A 22,417-nucleotide genomic window follows, 5' to 3' on the forward strand; every position below is an offset into this window, starting at 1 on the left:
TCATTTGTTATCGAATCGACTTAAAGCCAGATCGACACATTGGCCGCTTTTCTCTCTGAAACGGTTGTACTTAACGTCTGCAAAGAAATGTCGCGTGCTGCGGTATGCTGAGACACTAAAAGCACTATAGTAGAACACAGATCAAGCTTCTAAGTTGATGTAATAGCCAGTAAGAAGTAGTACAATACAAGTATTAGTTATTGAATATTGACCTTTTAGCTGGCTTTTGTGCCTTGGACATGAGCTGGGACCTTAAGATTCTGCATGAAAGGAGGACTAGCAGCCGAGTTGCACGGGAGAATGTGAAAAGTGTTCATATGTAGTAAAAACCTGAGAAATACGTCCGTTTTCGTCATTTATTATCGAATCTACTTAAAGCCAGATCGTCACATTGGCCGCTCTTCTCTCTGAAACGGTTGTACTTTTCGTCTGCAAAGCTATGTCGCGTACTGCGGTATTCGGAGACACTAAAAGCACCATAGTAGAACACAGATGAAGCTTCTAAGATGATGTAATAGCCAGTAAGAAGTAGTACAATACAAGTTTTAGGTATCGGTTGTTGACTTTTTAGCTGGCTTTGGTGCCTTGGACATGAGCTAGGACCTTAAGATTCTGCAATAAAGGAGGACTAGCAACCGAGTTGCACGGGAGAATGTGAAAAGTGTTCATATGTAGTAAAAACCTGAGAAATCGGTCCGTTTTCGTCATTTGTTATCGAATCGACTTAAAGCCAGATCGTCACATTGGCCGCTCTTCTCTCTGAAACGGTTGTACTTATCGTCTGCAAAGCAATGTCGCGTGTTGCCGTAGGCGGAAACAGGACAAGCACCATAGTAGAACACAGATGAAACTTCTAAGTTGATGTAATAGCCAGTAAGAAGTAGTCCAATTCAAGACTTAGGTATCGATTATTGACTTTTTAGCTGGCTTTGGTGCCTTGGACATGAGCTAGGACCTTAAGATTCTGCATGAAAGGAGGACTAGCAGCCGAGTTGCACGGGAGAATGTGAAAATTCTTCATAAGTAGTAAAAACCTGAGAAATTCGTCCGTTTTCGTCATTTGTTATCGAATCGACTTAAAGCCAGATCGTCACATTGGCCGCTCTTCTCTCTGAAACGGTTGTACTTATCGTCTGCAAAGCTATGTCACATGCTGCGGTATGCGGAGACAATAAAAGCACAATAGTAGAACACAGATGAAGCTTCTAATTTGACGTAATAGCCAGGAAGAAGTAGTACAATTCAAGTTTTAGGTATCGACTATTGACTTTTTAGCTCGCTTTGGTGCCTTGGATATGAGCTAGGACATTAACATTCTGCATGAAAGGAGGACTAGCAGCCGATTTGCATGGGTGAATGTGAAAAGTGTTCATATGTAGTAAAAACCTGAGAAATCCGTCCGTTTTCGTAATTTGTTATCGAATCGACTTAAAGCCAGATCGTCACATTGGCCGCTCTTCTCTCTGAAACGGTTGTACTTATCGTCTGCAAAGCTATGTCGCGTGCTGCGGTATGCTGAGACACTAAAAGCACCATAGTAGAACACAGATCAAGCTTCTAAGTTGATGTAATAGCCAGTAAGAAGTAGTACAATTCAAGTTTTAGGTATCAGTTAATGACTTTTTACACTTCTTTGGTGCCTTGGACACGAGCTAGGAACTTAAGATTTTGCATGAAGGAGGACTAGCAGCCGAGTTGCACGGGAGAATGTGAAAAGTGTTCATATGTAGTAAAAACCTGAGAAATCCGTCCGTTTTCGTCATTTGTTATCGAATCGACTTAAAGCCAGATCGTCACTTTGGCCGCTCTTCTCTCTGAAACGGTTGTACTTATCGTCTGCAAAGCTATGTCACGTGCTGCGGTATGCGGAGACACTAAAATCACCACAGTAGAACACAGATGAAGCTTCTAAGTTGATGCAATATCCAGTAAGAAGTAGTACAATTCGCGTTTTAGGTATTGATTATTGACTTTTTAGCTGGCTTTGGTGCCTTGGACATGAGCTAGGACCTTAAGATTCTGCATGAAAGGAGGACTAGCAGCTCAGTTGCACGGGAGTATGTGAAAAGTGTTCATTTGTAGTAAAAACCTGAGAAATCCGTCCGTTTTCGTCATTTGTTATCGAATCGACTTAAAGCCAGATCGACAAATTGGCCGCTTTTCTCTCTGAAACGGTTGTACTTAACGTCTGCAAAGCTATGTCGCGTGCTGCGGTATGCTGAGACACTAAAAGCACTATAGTAGAACACAGATCAAGCTTCTAAGTTGATGTAATAGCCAGTAAGAAGTATTACAATACAAGTATTAGGTATTGAATATTGAGCTTTTAGCTGGCTTTTGTGCCTTGGACATGAGCTGGGACCTTAAGATTCTGCATGAAAGGAGGACTAGCAGCCGAGTTGCACGGCAGAATGTGAAAAGTGTTCATATGTAGTAAAAACCTGAGAAATCCGTCCGTTTTCGTCATTTATTATCGAATCTACTTAAAGCCAGATCGTCACATTGGCCGCTCTTCTCTCTTAAACGGTTATACTTATCGATTGCAAATCTATGTCGCGTGCTGCGGTATGCGGAGACACTAAAAGCACCATAGTAGAACACAGATGAAGCTTCTAAGTTGACGTAATAGCCAGGAAGATGTAGTACAATTCAAGTTTTAGGTGTCGGTTATTGACTTTTTAGCTGGCTTTGGTGCCTTGGACAAAAGTTAGGACCGTAACATTCTGTATGAAAGGAGGACTAGCAGCCGAGTTGCACGGGAGAATGTGAAAAGTGTTCATATGTAGTAAAAACCTGAGAACTCCGTCCGTTTTCGTCATTTGTTATCGAATCGACTTAAAGCCAGATCGTCACATTGGCCGCTCTTCTCTTTGAAACGGTTGTACATATCGTCTGGAAAGCTATGTCGCGTGCTGCGGTATGCGGAGACACTAAAATCACCATAGTAGAACACAGATGAAGCATCTAAGTTAATGTAATAGCCAGTAAGAAGTAGTCCAATTCAAGTTTTAGGTATCGATTATTGACTTTTTAGCTGGCTTTGGTGCCTTGGACATGAGCTAGGACGTTAAGATTCTGCATGAAAGGAGGACTAGCAGCCGAGTTGCCCAGGAGAATGTGAAAAGTGTTCATTTGTAAAAAAATACCTGAGAAATCCGTCCGTTTTCGTCATTTGTTATCGAATCGACTTAAAGCCAGATCGTCACATTGGTCGCTCTTCTCTCTGACACGGTTGTACTTATCGTCTACAAAGATATGTCGCGTGCTGCGGTATGCGGAGACACTAAAATCACCATAGTAGAACACAGATGAAGCTTCTAAGTTGTTGTAATAGCCAGTAGGAAGTAGTACAATTCAAGTTTTAGGGATCGATTATTGACTTTTTAGCTAGCTTTGGTGCCTTGGACATGAGCTAGAACCTTAAGATTCTGCATGAAAGGATGACTAGCAGCCGAGTTGCACGGGAGAACGTGAAAAGTGTTCATATGCAGTAAAAACCTGAGACATCCGTCCGTTTTCGTCATTTGTTATCGAATCGACTTAAAGCCAGTTCGTCACATTGGCCGCTCTTCTCTCTGAAACGGTTGTACTTATCGTCTGCAAAGCTATGTCGCGTGCTGCGGTATGCGGACACACTAAAAGCACCATAGTAGAACACAGATGAAGCTTCTAAGTTGATGTAATAGCCAGTAAGAAGTCGTACAATTCAAGTTTTAGGTATCGATTATTGACTTTTTAGCTAGCTTTGGTGCCTTGGACATGAGCTAGGACCTTAAGATTCTGCATGAAAGGAGGACTAGCAGCCGAGTTGCACGGGAGAATGTGAAAAGTGTTCATAAGTAGTAAAAACCTAAGAAATTCGTCCGTTTTCGTCATTTGTTTTCGAATCGACTTAAAGCCAGATCGTCAAATTAGCCGCTCTTCTCTCTGAAACGGTTGTACTTATCGATTGCAAAGCTATGTCGCGTGCTGCGGTATGCGGAGACACTATAATCACCACAGTAGAACACAGATGAAGCTTCTAAGTTGATGCAATATCCAGTAAGAAGTAGTACAATTCAAGTTTTAGGTATCGGTTGTTGACTTTTTAGCTGGCTTTGGTGCCTTGACATGAGCTAGGACCTTAAGATTCTGCATGAAAGGAGGACTAGCAGCCGAGTTGCACGGGCGAATGTGAAAAGTGTTCATATGTAGTAAAAACCTGAGAAATCGGTCCGTTTTCGTCATTTGTTATCGAATCGACTTAAAGCCAGATCGTCACATTGGCCGCTCTTCTCTCTGAAACGGTTGTACTTATCGTCTGCAAAGCTATGTCGCGAGTTGCCGTAGGCGGAAACAGGAAAAGCACCATAGTAGAACACAGATGAAACTTCTAAGTTGATGTAATAGCCAGTAAGAAGTAGTCCAATTCAAGATTTAGGTATCGATTATTGACTTTTTAGCTGGCTTTGGTGCCTTGGACATGAGCTAGGACCTTAAGATTCTGCATGAAAGGAGGACTAGCAGCCGAGTTGGACGGGAGAATGTGAAAAGTGTTCATATGTAGTAAAAACCTAAGAAATTCGTCCGTTTTCGTCATTTGTTATCGAATCGACTTAAAGCCAGATCGTCACATTGCCCGCTCTTCTCTCTGAAACGGTTGTACTTATCGTCTGCAAAGCTATGTCGCGTGATGTGGTATGCGGAGACACTAAAAGCACCATAGTAGAACACAGATGAAGCTTCTAAGTTGATGTAATAGCCAGCAAGAAGTAGTACAATTCAAGTTTTAGGTGTCGGTTATTGACTTTTTAGCTGGCTTTGGTGCCTTGGACAGAAGCTAGGACCTTAACATTCTGCATGAAAGGAGGACTAGCAGCCGATTTGCATGGGAGAATGTGAAAAGTGTTCATATGTAGTAAAAACTCGAGAAATCCGTCCGTTTTCGTCATTTGTTATCGAATCGACTTAAAGCCAGATCGTCAAATTAGCCGCTCTTCTCTCTGAAACGGTTGTACTTATCGATTGCAAAGCTATGTCGCGTGCTGCGGTATGCGGAGACACTAAAAGCACCATAGTAGAACACAGATGAAGCTTCTAAGTTGATGTAATAGCCAGTAAGAAGTAGTACAATTCAGGTTTTAGGTATCGATTATTGACTTTTTAGCTAGCTTTGGTGCCTTGGACATGAGCTAGGACCTTATGATTTTGCATGAAAGGAGGACTAGCAGCCGAGTTGCACGGGAGAATGTGAAAAGTGTTCATATGTAGTAAAAACCTGAGAAATCTGTCCGTTTTCGTCATTTGTTATCGAATCGACTTAAAGCCAGATCGTCACATTGGCCGCTCTTCTCTCTGAAACGGTTGTACTTATCGTCTGCAAAGCTATGTCGCGTGCTGCGGTATGCTGAGACACTAAAATCACCATAGTAGAACACAGATCAAGCTTCTAAGTTGATGTGATAGCCAGTAAGAAGTAGTACAATTCAAGTTTTAGGTATTGAATATTGAATTTGTAGCTCGTTTTGGTGCCTTGGACATGAGCTAGGACCTTAATATTCTGCATGAAAGGAGGGCTAGCAGCCGAGTTGCACGGGAGAATGTGAAAAGTGTTCATATGTAGTAAAAACCTGAGATATCCGTCATTTTCGTCATTTGTTATCGAATCGACTTAAAGCCAGATCGTTACATTGGCCGCTCTTCTCTCTAAAAAAGTTGTACTTATCGTCTGCAAAGCTATGTCGCGTGCTGCGGTATGCGGACACACTAAAAGCACCATAGTAGAACCCAGATGAAGCTTCTAAGTTGATGTAATAGCCAGTAAGAAGTAGTACAATTAAAGTTTTAGGTATCAGTTAATGACTTTTTACCCCTCTTTGGTGCCTTGGACACGTTCTAGGAAATTAAGATTTTGCATGAAGGAGGACTATCAGCAGAGTTGCACGGGAGAATGTGAAAAGTGTTCATATGTAGTAAAAACCTGAGACATCCGTCCGTTTTCGTCATTTGTTATCGAATCGACTTAAAGCCAGATCGTCACATTGGCCGCTCTTCTCTCTGAAACGCTTGTACTTATCGTCTGCAATGCTATGTCGCGTGCTGCGGTATGCGGAGGCACTAAAAGCACCATAGTAGAACACAGATGAAGCTTCTAAGTTGATGTAATAGCCAGTAAGAAGTCGTACAATTCAAGTTTTAGGTATCGATTATTGACTTTTTAGCTAGCTTTGGTGCCTTGGACATGAGCTAGGACCTTAAGATTCTGCATGAAAGGAGGACTAGCAGCCGAGTTGCACGGGAGAATGTGAAAAGTGTTCATAAGTAGTAAAAACCTGAGAAATTCGTCCGTTTTCGTCATTTGTTTTCGAATCGACTTAAAGCCAGATCGTCAAATTAGCCGCTCTTCTCTCTGAAACGGTTGTACTTATCGATTGCAAAGCTATGTCGCGTGCTGCGGTATGCGGAGACACTAAAAGCACCATAGTAGAACACAGATGAAGCTTCTAAGTTGATGTAATAGCCAGTAAGAAGTAGTACAATTCAGGTTTTAGGTATCGATTATTGACTTTTTAGCTAGCTTTGGTGCCTTGGACATGAGCTAGGACCTTATGATTTTGCATGAAAGGAGGACTAGCAGCCGAGTTGCACGGGAGAATGTGAAAAGTGTTCATATGTAGTAAAAACCTGAGAAATCTGTCCGTTTTCGTCATTTGTTATCGAATCGACTTAAAGCCAGATCGTCACATTGGCCGCTCTTCTCTCTGAAACGGTTGTACTTATCGTCTGCAAAGCTATGTCGCGTGCTGCGGTATGCTGAGACACTAAAATCACCATAGTAGAACACAGATCAAGCTTCTAAGTTGATGTGATAGCCAGTAAGAAGTAGTACAATTCAAGTTTTAGGTATTGAATATTGAATTTGTAGCTCGTTTTGGTGCCTTGGACATGAGCTAGGACCTTAATATTCTGCATGAAAGGAGGGCTAGCAGCCGAGTTGCACGGGAGAATGTGAAAAGTGTTCATATGTAGTAAAAACCTGAGATATCCGTCATTTTCGTCATTTGTTATCGAATCGACTTAAAGCCAGATCGTTACATTGGCCGCTCTTCTCTCTAAAAAAGTTGTACTTATCGTCTGCAAAGCTATGTCGCGTGCTGCGGTATGCGGACACACTAAAAGCACCATAGTAGAACCCAGATGAAGCTTCTAAGTTGATGTAATAGCCAGTAAGAAGTAGTACAATTAAAGTTTTAGGTATCAGTTAATGACTTTTTACCCCTCTTTGGTGCCTTGGACACGTTCTAGGAAATTAAGATTTTGCATGAAGGAGGACTATCAGCAGAGTTGCACGGGAGAATGTGAAAAGTGTTCATATGTAGTAAAAACCTGAGACATCCGTCCGTTTTCGTCATTTGTTATCGAATCGACTTAAAGCCAGATCGTCACATTGGCCGCTCTTCTCTCTGAAACGCTTGTACTTATCGTCTGCAATGCTATGTCGCGTGCTGCGGTATGCGGAGGCACTAAAAGCACCATAGTAGAACACAGATGAAGCTTCTAAGTTGATGTAATAGCCAGTAAGAAGTCGTACAATTCAAGTTTTAGGTATCGATTATTGACTTTTTAGCTAGCTATGGTGCCTTGGACATGAGCTAGGACCTTAAGATTCTGCATGAAAGGAGGACTAGCAGCCGAGTTGCACGGGAGAATGTGAAAAGTGTTCATAAGTAGTAAAAACCTGAGAAATTCGTCCGTTTTCGTCATTTGTTTTCGAATCGACTTAAAGCCAGATCGTCACATTGGCCGCTCTTCTCTCTGAAACGCTTGTACTTATCGTCTGCAAAGCTATGTCGCATGCTGCGGTATGCTGAGACACTACAAGCAGCATAGTAGAACACAGATGAAGCTTCTAAGTTGATGTAATAGCCAGCAAGAAGTAGTACAATTCAAGATTTAGGTATTGATTATTGACTTTTTAGCTGGCTTTGGTGCCTTGGACATGAGCTAGGACCTTAAGATTCTGCATGAAAGGAGGACTAGCAGCCGAGTTGCACGGGAGAATGTGAAAAGTGTTCATATGTAGTAAAAACCTAAGAAATTCGTCCGTTTTCGTCATTTGTTATCGAATCGACTTAAAGCCAGATCGTCACATTGGCCGCTCTTCCCTCTGAAACGGTTGTACTTATCGTCTGCAAAGCTATGTCGCATGCTGCGGTATGCGGAGACAATAAAAGCACCATAGTAGAACACAGATGAAGCTTCTAATTTGACGTAATAGCCAGGAAGAAGTAGTACAATTCAAGTTTTAGGTATCGACAACTGACTTTTTAGCTGGCTTTGGTGCCTTGGACATGAGCTAGGACCTTAACATTCTGCATGAAAGGAGGACTAGCAGCCGATTTGCATGGGAGAATGTGAAAAGTGTTCATATGTAGTAAAAACCCGAGAAATCCGTCCGTTATCGTCATTTGATATCGAATCGTCTTAAAGCCAGATCGTCACATTAGCCGCTCTTCACTCTGAAACGGTTGTACTTATCGATTGCAAAGCTATGTCGCGTGCTGCGGTATGAGGAGACACTAAAAGCACCATAGTAGAACACAGATGAAGCTTCTAAGTTGATGTAATAGCCAGTAAGAAGTAGTACAATTCAAGTTTTAGGTATCGATTATTGACATTTAGCTAGCTTTGGTGCCTTGGACATGAGCTAGGACCTTATGATTCTGCATGAAAGGAGGACTAGCAGCCAAGTTGCACGGGAGAATGTGAAAAGTGTTCATATGTAGCAAAAACCTGAGAAATCCGTCCGTTTTCGACATTTGTTATCGAATCTACTTAAAGCAAGATCGTCACATTGGCCGCTCTTCTCTCTGAAACGGTTGTACTTATCCTCTACAAAGCTACGTCGCGAGCTGCGATATGCGGAGACACTAAAAGCACCATAGTAGAACACAGATGAAGCTTCTAAGTTGATGTAATAGCCAGTAAGAAGTAGTACAATTCAAGTTTTAGGTATCGATTATTGACATTTAGCTAGCTTTGGTGCCTTGGACATGAGCTAGGACCTTATGATTCTGCATGAAAGGAGGACTAGCAGCCGAGTTGCACGGGAGAATGTGAAAAGTGTTCATATGTAGTAAAAACCTGAGAAATCCGTCCGTTTTCGTCATTTGTTATCGAATCAAAGCCAGATCGTCACTATGGCCGCTCTTCTCTCTGAAACGGTTGTACTTATCGTCTGCAAAACTATGTCGCGTGCTGCGGTATGCGGAGAAACTAAAAGCACCGTAGTAGAACACAGATGTAGCTTCTACGTTGACGTAATAGCCAGGAAGAAGTAGTACAATTCAAGTTTTAGGTATTGATTATTGACTTTTTAGCTGGCTTTGGTGCCTTGACATGAGCTAGGACCTTAAGATTCTGCATATAAAGGAGGACTAGCAGCCTAGTTGCAAGGGAGAATGTGAAAAGTGTTCATATGTAGTAAAAACCTGAGAAATCGGTCCGTTTTCGTCATTTGTTATCGAATCGACTTAAAGCCAGATCGTCACATTGGCCGCTCTTCTCTCTGAAACGGTTGTACTTATCGTCTACAAAGCTATGTCGCGTGCTGCGATATGCGGAGACACTAAAAGCAGCATAGTAGAACACAAATGATGCTTCTAAGTTGATGTAATAGCCAGTAAGAAGTAGTCCAATTCAAGATTTAGGTATCGATTATTGACTTTTTAGCTGGCTTTGGTGCGTTGGACATGAGCTAGGACCTTATGATTCTGCATGAAACGAGGACTAGCGGCCGCGTTGCACGGGAGTATGTGAAAAGTGTTAATATGTAGTAAAAACCTGAGAAATCGGTCCGTTTTCGTCATTTGTTATCGAATCGACTTAAAGCCAGATCGTCACATTGGCCGCTCTTCTCTCTGAAACACTTGTACTTATCGTCTACAAAGCTATATCGCGTGCTGCGATATGCGGAGACTTTAAAAGCACCATAGTAGAACACAAATGATGCTTCTAAGTTGATGTAATAGCCAGTAAGAAGTAGTCCAATTCAAGATTTAGGTATCGATTATTGACTTTTTAGCTGGCTTTGGTGCCTTGGACATGAGCTAGGACCTTATGATTCTGCATGAAACGAGGACCAGCAGCCGAGTTGCAAGGGAGAATGTGAAAAGTGTTCATATGTAGTAAAAACCTGAGAAATCCGTCCATTTTCGTCATTTGTTATCGAATCGACTTAAAGCCAGATCGTCACTATGGCCGCTCTTCTCTCTGAAACGGTTGTACTTATCGTCTGCAAAACTATGTCGCGTGCTGCGGTATGCGGAGAAACTAAAAGCACCGTAGTAGAACACAGATGTAGCTTCTACGTTGACGTAATAGCCAGGAAGAAGTAGTACAATTCAAGTTTTAGGTATTGATTATTGACTTTTTAGCTGGCTTTGGTGCCTTGACATGAGCTAGGACCTTAAGATTCTGCATATAAAGGAGGACTAGCAGCCTAGTTGCAAGGGAGAATGTGAAAAGTGTTCATATGTAGTAAAAACCTGAGAAATCGGTCCGTTTTCGTCATTTGTTATCGAATCGACTTAAAGCCAGATCGTCACATTGGCCGCTCTTCTCTCTGAAACGGTTGTACTTATCGTCTACAAAGCTATGTCGCGTGCTGCGATATGCGGAGACACTAAAAGCAGCATAGGAGAACACAAATGATGCTTCTAAGTTGATGTAATAGCCAGTAAGAAGTAGTCCAATTCAAGATTTAGGTATCGATTATTGACTTTTTAGCTGGCTTTGGTGCGTTGGACATGAGCTAGGACCTTATGATTCTGCATGAAACGAGGACTAGCGGCCGCGTTGCACGGGAGTATGTGAAAAGTGTTAATATGTAGTAAAAACCTGAGAAATCCGTCCATTTTCGTCATTTGTTATCGAATCGACTTAAAGCCAGATCGTCACATTGGCCGCTCTTCTCTCTGAAGCGATTATACTTATCGTCTGCAAAACTATGTCGCGTGCTGCGGTATACGGAGAAACTCAAAGCACCGTAGTAGAACACAGATGAAGCTTCTAAGTTGATGTAATAGCCAGGAAGAAGTAGTACAATTCAAGTTTTAGGTATTGATTATTGACTTTTTAGCTGGCTTTGGTGCCTTGGACATGAGCTAGGACCTTAAGATTCTGCATGAAAGGAGGACCAGCAGCCGAGTTGCAAGGGAGAATGTGAAAAGTGTTCATATGTAGTAAAAACCTGAAAAATCGGTCCGTTTTCGACATTTGTTATCGAATCGACTTAAAGCCAGATCGTCACATTGGCCGCTCTTCTCTCTGAAACACTTGTACTTATCGTCTACAAAGCTATATCGCGTGCTGCGATATGCAGAGACTTTAAAAGCACCATAGTAGAACACAAATGATGGTTCTAAGTTGATGTAATAGCCAGTAAGAAGTAGTCCAATTCAAGATTTAGGTATCGATTATTGACTTTTTAGCTGGCTTTGGTGCGTTGGACATGAGCTAGGACCTTATGATTCTGCATGAAAGGAGGACTAGCAGCCGAGTTGCACGGGAGAATGTGAAAAGTGTTCATATGTAGTAAAAACCTGAGAAATCCGTCCGTTTTCGTCATTTGTTATCGAATCGACTTAAAGCCACATCGTCACATTGGCCGCTCTTCTCTCTGAAACGTTTGTACTTATCGTCTGCAAAACTATGTCGCGTGCTGCGGTATGCGGAGAAACTAAAAGCACCGTAGTAGAACACAGATGTAGCTTCTACGTTGACGTAATAGCCAGGAAGAAGTAGTACAATTCAAGTTTTAGGTATTGATTATTGACTTTTTAGCTGGCTTTGGTGCCTTGACATGAGCTAGGACCTTAAGATTCTGCATATAAAGGAGGACTAGCAGCCTAGTTGCAAGGGAGAATGTGAAAAGTGTTCATATGTAGTAAAAACCTGAGAAATCGGTCCGTTTTCGTCATTTGTTATCGAATCGACTTAAAGCCAGATCGTCACATTGGCCGCTCTTCTCTCTGAAACGGTTGTACTTATCCTCTACAAAGCTACGTCGCGTGCTGCGATATGCGGAGACACTAAGAGCAGCATAGTAGAACACAAATGATGCTTCTAAGTTGATGTAATAGCCAGTAAGAAGTAGTCCAATTCAAGATTTAGGTATCGATTATTGACTTTTTAGCTGGCTTTGGTGCGTTGGACATGAGCTAGGACCTTATGATTCTGCATGAAACGAGGACTAGCGGCCGCGTTGCACGGGAGTATGTGAAAAGTGTTAATATGTAGTAAAAACCTGAGAAATCCGTCCATTTTCGTCATTTGTTATCGAATCGACTTAAAGCCAGATCGTCACATTGGCCGCTCTTCTCTCTGAAACGATTGTACTTATCGTCTGCAAAACTATGTCGCGTGCTGCGGTATGCGGAGAAACTAAAAGCACCGTAGTAGAACACAGATGAAGCTTCTAAGTTGATGTAATAGCCAGGAAGAAGTAGTACAATTCAAGTTTTAGGTATTGATTATTGACTTTTTAGCTGGCTTTGGTGCCTTGGACATGAGCTAGGACCTTAAGATTCTGCATGAAAGGAGGACCAGCAGCCGAGTTGCAAGGGAGAATGTGAAAAGTGTTCATATGTAGTAAAAACCTGAAAAATCGGTCCGTTTTCGACATTTGTTATCGAATCGACTTAAAGCCAGATCGTCACATTGGCCGCTCTTCTCTCTGAAACACTTGTACTTACCGTCTACAAAGCTATATCGCGTGCTGCGATATGCAGAGACTTTAAAAGCACCATAGTAGAACACAAATGATGCTTCTAAGTTGATGTAATAGCCAGTAAGAAGTAGTCCAATTCAAGATTTAGGTATCGATTATTGACTTTTTAGCTGGCTTTGGTGCCTTGGACATGAGCTAGGACCTTATGATTCTGCATGAGACGAGGACTAGCGGCCGCGTTGCACGGGAGTATGTGAAAAGTGTTAATATGTAGTAAAAACCTGAGAAATCCGTCCATTTTCGTCATTTGTTATCGAATCGACTTAAAGCCAGATCGTCACATTGGCCGCTCTTCTCTCTGAAACGATTGTACTTATCGTCTGCAAAACTATGTCGCGTGCTGCGGTATGCGGAGAAACTAAAAGCACCGTAGTAGAACACAGATGAAGCTTCTAAGTTGATGTAATAGCCAGGAAGAAGTAGTACAATTCAAGTTTTAGGTATTGATTATTGACTTTTTAGCTGGCTTTGGTGCCTTGGACATGAGCTAGGACCTTAAGATTCTGCATGAAAGGAGGACCAGCAGCCGAGTTGCAAGGGAGAATGTGAAAAGTGTTCATATGTAGTAAAAACCTGAAAAATCGGTCCGTTTTCGTCATTTGTTATCGAATCGACTTAAAGCCACATCGTCACATTGGCCGCTCTTCTCTCTGAAACGTTTGTACTTATCGTCTGCAAAACTATGTCGCGTGCTGCGGTATGCGGAGAAACTAAAAGCACCGTAGTAGAACACAGATGTAGCTTCTACGTTGACGTAATAGCCAGGAAGAAGTAGTACAATTCAAGTTTTAGGTATTGATTATTGACTTTTTAGCTGGCTTTGGTGCCTTGACATGAGCTAGGACCTTATGATTCTGCATATAAAGGAGGACTAGCAGCCTAGTTGCAAGGGAGAATGTGAAAAGTGTTCATATGTAGTAAAAACCTGAGAAATCGGTCCGTTTTCGTCATTTGTTATCGAATCGACTTAAAGCCAGATCGTCACATTGGCCGCTCTTCTCTCTGAAACGGTTGTACTTATCGTCTACAAAGCTATGTCGCGTGCTGCGATATGCGGAGACACTAAAAGCAGCATAGTAGAACACAAATGATGCTTCTAAGTTGATGTAATAGCCAGTAAGAAGTAGTCCAATTCAAGATTTAGGTATCGATTATTGACTTTTTAGCTGGCTTTGGTGCGTTGGACATGAGCTAGGACCTTATGATTCTGCATGAAACGAGGACTAGCGGCCGCGTTGCACGGGAGTATGTGAAAAGTGTTAATATGTAGTAAAAACCTGAGAAATCCGTCCATTTTCGTCATTTGTTATCGAATCGACTTAAAGCCAGATCGTCACATTGGCCGCTCTTCTCTCTGAAACGATTGTACTTATCGTCTGCAAATCTATGTCGCGTGCTGCGGTATGCGGAGAAACTAAAAGCACCGTAGTAGAACACAGATGAAGCTTCTAAGTTGATGTAATAGCCAGGAAGAAGTAGTACAATTCAAGTTTTAGGTATTGATTATTGACTTTTTAGCTGGCTTTGGTGCCTTGGACATGAGCTAGGACCTTAAGATTCTGCATGAAAGGAGGACCAGCAGCCGAGTTGCAAGGGAGAATGTGAAAAGTGTTCATATGTAGTAAAAACCTGAAAAATCGGTCCGTTTTCGTCATTTGTTATCGAATCGACTTAAAGCCAGATCGTCACATTGGCCGCTCTTCTCTCTAAAACGGTTGTACTTATCGTCTGCATGCTGCGGTATGCGGAGACAATAAAAGCACCATAGTAGAACACAGATGAAGCTTCTAATTTGACGTAATAGCCAGGAAGAAGTAGTACAATTCAAGTTTTAGGTATCAACTATTGACTTTTTAGCTGGCTTTGGTGCCTTGGACATGAGCTAGGACCTTAACATTCTGCATGAAAGGAGGACTAGCAGCCGATTTGCATGGGAGAATGTGAAAAGTGTTCATATGTAGTAAAAACACGAGAATTCCGTCCGTTTTCGTCATTTGTTATCGAATCGTCTTAAAGCCAGATCGTCACATTAGCCGCTCTTCACTCTGAAACGGTTGTACTTATCGATTGCAAAGCTATGTCGCGTGCTGCGGTATGCGGAGACACTAAAAGCACCATAGTAGAACACAGATGAAGCTTCTAAGTTGATGTAATAGCCAGTAAGAAGTAGTACAATTCAAGTTTTAGGTATCGATTATTGACATTTAGCTAGCTTTGGTGCCTTGGACATGAGCTAGGACCTTATGATTCTGCATGAAAGGAGGACTAGCAGCCGAGTTGCACGGGAGAATGTGAAAAGTGTTCATATGTAGTAAAAACCTGAGAAATCCGTCCGTTTTCGTCATTTGTTATCGAATCGACTTAAAGCCACATCGTCACATTGGCCGCTCTTCTCTCTGAAACGTTTGTACTTATCGTCTGCAAAACTATGTCGCGTGCTGCGGTATGCGGAGAAACTAAAAGCACCGTAGTAGAACACAGATGTAGCTTCTACGTTGACGTAATAGCCAGGAAGAAGTAGTACAATTCAAGTTTTAGGTATTGATTATTGACTTTTTAGCTGGCTTTGGTGCCTTGGACATGAGCTAGGACCTTAAGATTCTGCATTAAAGGAGGACGAGCAGCCTAGTTGCAAGGGAGAATGTGAAAAGTGTTCATATGTAGTAAAAACCTGAGAAAACGGTCCGTTTTCGTCATTTGTTATCGAATCGACTTAAAGCCAGATCGTCACATTGGCCGCTCTTCTCTCTGAAACGGTTGTACTTATCGTCTACAAAGCTATGTCGCGTGCTGCGATATGCGGAGACACTAAAAGAACCATAGTAGAACACAAATGATGCTTCTAAGTTGATGTAATAGCCAGTAAGAAGTAGTCCAATTCAAGATTTAGGTATCGATTATTGACTTTTTAGCTGGCTTTGGTGCCTTGGACATGAGCTAGGACCTTATGATACTGCAGGAAACGAGGACTAGCGGCCGCGTTGCACGGGAGTATGTGAAAAGTGTTCATATGTAGTAAAAACCTGAGAAATCCGTCCATTTTCGTCATTTGTTATCGAATCGACTTAAAGCCAGAACGTCACATTGGCCGCTCTTCTCTCTGAAACGGTTGTACTTATCGTCTGCAAAACTATGTCGCGTGCTGCGGTATGCGGAGAAAATAAAAGCACCGTAGTAGAACACAGATGAAGCTTCTAAGTTGATGTAATAGCCAGGAAGAAGTAGTACAATTCAAGTTTTAGGTATTGATTAATGACTTTTTAGCTGCCTTTGGTGCCTTGGACATGAGCTAGGACCTTAAGGTTCTGCATGAAAGGAGGACTAGCAGGCGAGTTGCAAGGGAGAATGTGAAAAGTGTTCATATGTAGTAAAAACCTGAGACATCCGTCCGTTTTCGACATTTGTTATCGAATCGACTTAAAGCCAGATCGTCACATTGGCCGCCCTTCTCTCTGAAACGGTTGTACTTATCGTCTGCAAAGCTATGTCACGTGCTGCGGTATGCGGAGACACTAAAAGCACCATAGTAGAACACAGATGAAGCTTCTAAGTTGATGTAATAGCCAGTAAGAAGTAGTACAATTAAAGTTTTAGGTATCGGTTATTGACTTTTTACCCTTCTTTGGTGCCTTGGACACGAGCTAGGAACTTAAGATTTTGCATGAGGGAGGACTAGCAGCCGAGTTGCACGGGATAATGTGAAAAGTGTTCATATGTAGTAAAAACCTGAGAAATCCGTCCGTTTTCGTCATTTGTTATCGAATCGACTTAAAGCCAGATCGTCACATTGGCCGCTCTTCTCTCTGAAACGGTTGTACTTATCGTCTACAAAGCTATGTCGCGTGCTGCGATATGCGGAGACTTTATAAGCACCATAGTAGAACACAAATGATGCTTCTAAGTTGATGTAATAGCCAGTAAGAAGTAGTCCAATTCAAGATTTAGGTATCGATTATTGACTTTTTAGCTGGCTTTGGTGCCTTGGACATGAGCTAGGACCTTATGACTCTGCATGAAACGAGGACTAGCGGCCGCGTTGCACGGGAGTATGTGAAAAGTGTTCATATGTAGTAAAAACCTGAGACATCCGTCCGTTATCGTCATTTGTTATCGAATCGACTTAAAGTCAGATCGTCACATTGGCCGCTCTTCTTTCTGAAACGCTTGTACTTATCGTCTGCAAAGCTATGTCGCATGCTGCGGTATGCGGAGACAATAAAAGCACCATAGTAGAACACAGATGAAGCTTCTAATTTGACGTAATAGCCAGGAAGAAGTAGTACAATTCAAGTTTTAGGTATCAACTATTGACTTTTTAGCTGGCTTTGGTGCCTTGGACATGAGCTAGGACCTTAACATTCTGCATGAAAGGAGGACTAGCAGCCGATTTGCATGGGAGAATGTGAAAAGTGTTCATATGTAGTAAAAACCCGAGAAATCCGTCCGTTTTCGTCATTTGTTATCGAATCGTCTTAAAGCCAGATCGTCACATTAGCCGCTCTTCACTCTGAAACGGTTGTACTTATCGATTGCAAAGCTATGTCGCGTGCTGCGGTATGCGGAGACACTAAAAGCACCATAGTAGAACACAGATGAAGCTTCTAAGTTGATGTAATAGCCAGTAAGAAGTAGTACAATTCAAGTTTTAGGTATCGATTATTGACATTTAGCTAGCTTTGGTGCCTTGGACATGGGCTAGGACCTTATGATTCTGCATGAAAGGAGGACTAGCAGCCGAGTTGCACGGGAGAATGTGAAAAGTGTTCATATGTAGTAAAAACCTGAGAAATCCGTCCGTTTTCGTCATTTGTTATCGAATCGACTTAAAGCCAGATCGTCACATTGGCCGCTCTTCTCTCTGAAACGGTTGTACTTATCGTCTGCAAAACTATGTCGCGTGCTGCGGTATGCGGAGAAACTAAAAGCACCGTAGTAGAACACAGATGAAGCTTCTAAGTTGATGTAATAGCCAGGAAGAAGTAGTACAATTCAAGTTTTAGGTATTGATTAATGACTTTTTAGCTGCCTTTGGTGCCTTGGACATGAGCTAGGACCTTAAGGTTCTGCATGAAAGGAGGACTAGCCGGCGAGTTGCAAGGGAGAATGTGAAAAGTGTTCATATGTAGTAAAAACCTCAAAAATCGGTCCGTTTTCGTCATTTGTTATCGAATCGACTTAAAGCCAGATCGTCACATTGGCCGCTCTTCTCTCTGAAACACTTGTACTTATCGTCTGCAAAGCTATGTCGCGTGCTGCGGTATGCGGAAACACTAAAATCACCATAGTAGAACACAGATGAACCTTCTAAGTTGATGTAATAGCCAGTAAGAAGTAGTACAATTCAAGTTTTAGGTTTCGATTATTGACTTTTTAGCTGGCTTTGGTGCCTTGGACATGAGCTAGGACCTTAAGATTCTGCATGAAAGGAGGACTAGCAGCCGAGTTGCAGGGGAGAATGTAAAAAGTGTTCATATGAAGTAAAAACCTGAGAAATCCGTCCGTTTTCGTCATTTGTTATCGAATCGACTTAAGGCCAGATCGTCACATTGGCCGCTCTTCTCTCTGAATCTCTTGTACTTATCGTCTGCAAAGCTATGTCGCGTGCTGCGGTATGCGGAGACACTAAAAGCACCATAGTAGAACACAGATTAAGCTTCTAAGTTGATGTAATAGCCAGTAAGAAGTAGTACAATTCAAGTTTTAGGTATCGATTATTGACTTTTTAGCTGGCTTTGGTGACTTGGACATGAGCTAGGACTTTAAGATTCTGCATAAAAGGAGGACTAGCAGCCCAGTTGCACGGGAGAATGTGAAAAGTGTTCATATGTATTAAAAACCTGAGACATCCGTCCGTTTTCGTCATTTGTTATCGAATCGACTTAAAGCCAGATCGTCACATTGGCCGCTCTTCTCTCTGAAACGCTTGTACTTATCGTCTGCAAAGCTATGTCGCGTCCTGCGGTATGCGGAGACACTAAAATCACCATAGTAGAACACAGATGAAGCTTCTAAGTTGATGTAATAGCCAGTAAGAAGTAGTACAATTGAAGTTTTAGGTATCGATTATTGACTTTTTAGCTGGCTTTGGTGCCTTGGACATGAGCTAGGAACTTAAGATTTTGCATGAGGGAAGACTAGCAGCCGAGTTGCACGGGAGAATGTGAAAAGTGTTCATATGTAGTAAAAACCTGAGAAATCCGTCCATTTTCGTCATTTGTTATCGAATCGACTTAAAGCCAGATCGTCACATTAGCCGCTCTTCTCTCTGAAACGGTTGTACTTATCGTCTACAAAGCTATGTCGCGTGCTGCGATATGCGGAGACATTAAAAGCACCATAGTAGAACACAAATGATGCTTCTAAGTTGATGTAATAGCCAGTAAGAAGTAGTCCAATTCAAGATTTAGGTATCGATTATTGACTTTTTAGCTGGCTTTGGTGCCTTGGACATGAGCTAGGACCTTATGATTCTGCATGAAACGAGGACTAGCGGCCGCGTTGCACGGGAGTATGTGAAAAGTGTTCATATGTAGTAAAAACCTGAGACATCCGTCCATTTTCGTCATTTGTTATCGAATCGACTTAAAGCCAGATCGTCACATTGGCCGCTCTTCTCTCTGAAACGGTTGTACTTATCGTCTGCAAAACTATGTCGCGTGCTGCGGTATGCGGAGAAACTAAAAGCACCGTAGTAGAACACAGATGAAGCTTCTAAGTTGATGTAATAGCCAGGAAGATGTAGTACAATTCAAGTTTTAGGTATTGATTATTGACTTTTTAGCTGGCTTTGGTGCCTTGGACATGGGCTAGGACCTAAAGATTCTGCATGAAAAGAGGACTAGCAGCCGAGTTGCAAGGGAGAATGTGAAAAGTGTTCATATGTAGTAAAAACCTGAGAAATCGGTCCGTTTTCGTCATTTGTTATCGAATCGACTTAAAGCCAGATCGTCACATTGGCCGCTCTTCTCTCTGAAACGGTTGTACTTATCGTCTGCAAAACTATGTCGCGTGCTGCGGTATGCGGAGAAACTAAAAGCACCGTAGCAGAACACAGATGTAGCTTCTACGTTGACGTAATAGCCAGAAAGAAGTAGTACAATTCAAGTTTTAGGTATTGATTATTGACTTTTTAGCTGGCTTTGGTGCCTTGGACATGAGCTAGGACCTTAAGATTCTGCATGAAAGGAGGACTAGCAGCCTAGTTGCAAGGGAGAATGTGAAAGCTGTTCATATGTAGTAAAAACCTGAGAAATCCGTCCGTTTTCGTCATTTGTTATCGAATCGACTTAAAGCCAGATCGTCACATTTGCCGCTCTTCTCTCTGAAACGGTTGTACTTATCGTCTACAAAGCTATGTCGCGTGCTGCGATATGCGGAGACTCTAAAAGAACCATAGTAGAACACAAATGATGCTTCTAAGTTGATGTAATAGCCAGTAAGAAGTAGTCCAATTCAAGATTTAGGTATCGATTATTGACTTTTTAGCTGGCTTTGGTGCCTTGGACATGAGCTAGGACCTTATGATACTGCATGAAACGAGGACTAGCGGCCGCGTTGCACGGGAGTATGTGAAAAGTGTTCATATGTAGTAAAAACCTGAGAAATCGGTCCGTTTTCGTCATTTGTTATCGAATCGACTTAAAGCCAGATCGTCACATTGGCCGCTCTTCTCTCTGAAACGGTTGTACTTATCGTCTACAAAGCTATGTCGCGTGCTGCGATATGCGGAGTCTCTAAAAGAACCATAGTAGAACACAAATGATGCTTCTAAGTTGATGTAATAGCCAGTAAGAAGTAGTCCAATTCAAGATTTAGGTATCGATTATTGACTTTTTAGCTGGCTTTGGTGCCTTGGACATGAGCTAGGACCTTATGATACTGCATGAAACGAGGACTAGCGGCCGCGTTGCACGGGAGTATGTGAAAAGTGTTCATATGTAGTAAAAACCTGAGAAATCCGTCCATTTTCGTCATTTGTTATCGAATCGACTTAAAGCCAGATCGTCACATTGGCCGCTCTTCTCTCTGAAACGGTTGTACTTATCGTCTGCAAAACTATGTCGCGTGCTGCGGTATGCGGAGAAACTAAAAGCACCGTAGTAGAACACAGATGAAGCTTCTAAGTTGATGTAATAGCCAGGAAGAAGTAGTACAATTCAAGTTTTAGGTTTTGATTAATGACTTTTTAGCTGCCTTTGGTGCCTTGGACATGAGCTAGGACCTTAAGGTTCTGCATGAAAGGAGGACTAGCCGGCGAGTTGCAAGGGAGAATGTGAAAAGTGTTCATATGTAGTAAAAACCTCAAAAATCGGTCCGTTTTCGTCATTTGTTATCGAATCGACTTAAAGCCAGATCGTCACATTGGCCGCTCTTCTCTCTGAAACACTTGTACTTATAGTCTGCAAAGCTATGTCGCGTGCTGCGGTATGCGGAAACACTAAAATCACCATAGTAGAACACAGATGAACCTTCTAAGTTGATGTAATAGCCAGTACGAAGTAGTACAATTCAAGTTTTAGGTTTCGATTATTGACTTTTTAGCTGGCTTTGGTGCCTTGGACATGAGCTAGGACCTTAAGATTCTGCATGAAAGGAGGACTAGCAGCCGAGTTGCAGGGGAGAATGTAAAAAGTGTTCATATGAAGTAAAAACCTGAGAAATCCGTCCGTTTTCGTCATTTGTTATCGAATCGACTTAAGGCCAGATCGTCACATTGGCCGCTCTTCTCTCTGAATCACTTGTACTTATCGTCTGCAAAGCTATGTCGCGTGCTGCGGTATGCGGAGACACTAAAAGCACCATAGTAGAACACAGATTAAGCTTCTAAGTTGATGTAATAGCCAGTAAGAAGTAGTACAATTCAAGTTTTAGGTATCGATTATTGACTTTTTAGCTGGCTTTGGTGACTTGGACATGAGCTAGGACTTTAAGATTCTGCATAAAAGGAGGACTAGCAGCCCAGTTGCACGGGAGAATGTGAAAAGTGTTCATATGTATTAAAAACCTGAGACATCCGTCCGTTTTCGTCATTTGGTATCGAATCGACTTAAAGCCAGATCGTCACATTGGCCGCTCTTCTCTCTGAAACGCTTGTACTTATCGTCTGCAAAGCTATGTCGCGTCCTGCGGTATGCGGAGACACTAAAATCACCATAGTAGAACACAGATGAAGCTTCTAAGTTGATGTAATAGCCAGTAAGAAGTAGTACAATTGAAGTTTTAGGTATCGATTATTGACTTTTTAGCTGGCTTTGGTGCCTTGGACATGAGCTAGGACCTTAAGATTCTGCATGAAAGGTGGACTAGCAGCCGAGTTGCACGGGAGAATGTGAAAAGTGTTCATATGTAGTAAAAACCTGAGACATCCGACCGTTTTCGTCATTTGTTATCGAATCGACTTAAAGCCAGATCGTCACATTGGCCGTTCTTCTCTCTGAAAAAGTTGTACTTATCGTCACCAAAGCTATGTCGCGTGCTGCGGTATGCGGACACAATAAAAGCACCATAGTAGAACACAGATGAGGCTTCTAAGTTGATGAAATAGCCAGTAAGAAGTAGTACAATTAAAGTTTTAGGTATCGGTTAATGACTTTTACCCTTCTTTGGTGCCTTGGACACGAGCTAGGAAATTAAGATTTTGCATGAAGG

This window comes from Schistocerca gregaria, unplaced genomic scaffold (genome assembly GCF_023897955.1).
Source record: "Schistocerca gregaria isolate iqSchGreg1 unplaced genomic scaffold, iqSchGreg1.2 ptg000405l, whole genome shotgun sequence".
NCBI lineage: Eukaryota > Metazoa > Arthropoda > Insecta > Orthoptera > Acrididae > Schistocerca > Schistocerca gregaria.